The following is a 1770-nucleotide window of genomic DNA, read 5'->3' as shown; positions in this document are numbered from 1 at the left end:
CCGTGCGCGTGCCTTTCTCCGCCGCCCCCGGAGGAGTGGTCGGGTGGGAGCCGGTCCCCGCGGGGCCGCTCGCCGAGCGGGCGGGCGCTGTCGATAGCCTGAGCTGTAAAGCCGCCTGGAGGTGAAGCGGTGCAAAGTTCACCGTTGAGTGCCTTAGCGGAGGATTGCGGAGGCGGAGGGGTCGGCTCGGGGGCGCTCACAGAGGCTCTTTGTTGTCATCCGGCGAACGCGGAGTGGGGGAGCAGAACGGTGGGTGTAGGAGGGAAGCGAGCGCAGTGGCTCGAGTTTTGTGTGCCCTGGGAAGCGTCTGTCACTCGGGCTGTTTTGCGTCGGGTCAGGGAAATCTCCGTTTGGTGCGTGCTTTGCATATGAAACAGAAAAACTGAGACCCGAGACATGTTAGAGGTCGTGAACAGTCCAATATTTTCCCCTCTGTTTTCCCTTACAGCACGGAGAGCTGTAGGGTTAGCGGTCAGGCTTGTGCTGCCAGCAGTAGAGAGGTGTTTTTAGAGAGCTGGCTGGCATATTGCAGACGTGAAACTGAGAGCTGAACTGCAATTAGCAAACTGAATACGAAGGGATGTTTTGGTGTCAGCTGTCCCCAGATTATTTGCCTTTTGGGGAAGAGACTTGCTCAGCTTCCTTTCAAAATGAAGGGAAGGGCCCCGGCTGGTGTTGGAGGGCTGGGAATTGCGCACAGACCTGTACTGCCGTTTTGGCTGGCCTGAAATCCCACCCTGTTGTGGGAGGACGGGGAGAGAATCGGCCTCTCTGCAGGGGAGGTAAACGCCGCTCTCCCGGGAGGTGGGGGTTTGCTTGGGAAAGGGTGAGGAGCTGCCTTCCCAGGCTGTGGGCCTTGGCCTGCCTCTAGCAAGGAAGATGGAAAGGCACCTCCAGTGTTCAGGTGGTGCAGATGGACAGCGGGCTGAATTTGGTGTGTGTCTCGTGAAAGATAAGTAAATGCATATATGTATATTTATGGAAGGCTAGCAAGGACGTGGGGTGCGAACGCTTGAGCAAAGCCCTGCAGATGGGTGCTGTGGCTCCCAGCCGCTTGAGGAGCAATTTCTGGAGAATGTACCACGCTGTGCGGCTGAGAGTCGCTTGTGCCTCTGGGAGAGGCTGTGCTTGGAGACAGGCGAGAAAGGGCTCAGTCGCCCCTTGCCCGGACTGCGGGGGGCTTGGCTGCCCCACAGGGGATGCCTGGCTGCCGGGGCAGGGCTGGCAGGTCTGCCCGGATTGGAGGCAGGAGCTGGTTCCCTGGAGGGGAAATACCTGCTTCTGCTTTTGTTCCCCAGAGCCTCCTTCCCCTGGGAAAGATGTTTAACCGTGCGGTGCCAAGCTGCAGCGTTTGCTCGCACGTGTTCCTGCTGCCTTTTTCTTTTGTTTCTCCTGCTGCCCTTGGTCGCTCGCTGGAGGTGTCTGCTTGCCTCCACTCCTCCTCCCCTGCTCCGGCTGCTTCTTCTACAGTTCCCTCAAGTTTGTTATCCCTTCCTGTCTTGCGTTTCCCCAGCAGTTTAAGCTGATGCGAGGTGGGTTGGCCTTCCTCAGCCTGGGGGCCTGTGGGACCGCAGCGTGCCTTAGTTCAGGGAGACGAGCAGAATGGCTGTCTTTGGTTTTGCAGGGTCAGGTTTACTGAGTGATCTCCTAGGGGCAGGTGGGGGGACGACAGCTGGGACCCTGGCATCCATCGCAGAGCCACTGCCTTTTAGCCAATCATCTCCCCAAAACTGCTGGTCTGACACCAACCACTTGTAAAATTCCCCCCCC

Source organism: Aptenodytes forsteri, unplaced genomic scaffold (genome assembly GCF_000699145.1).
Source record: "Aptenodytes forsteri isolate BGI_AS27 unplaced genomic scaffold, ASM69914v1 Scaffold280, whole genome shotgun sequence".
NCBI lineage: Eukaryota > Metazoa > Chordata > Aves > Sphenisciformes > Spheniscidae > Aptenodytes > Aptenodytes forsteri.
Note: the sequence above shows the minus strand (reverse complement) of the source record.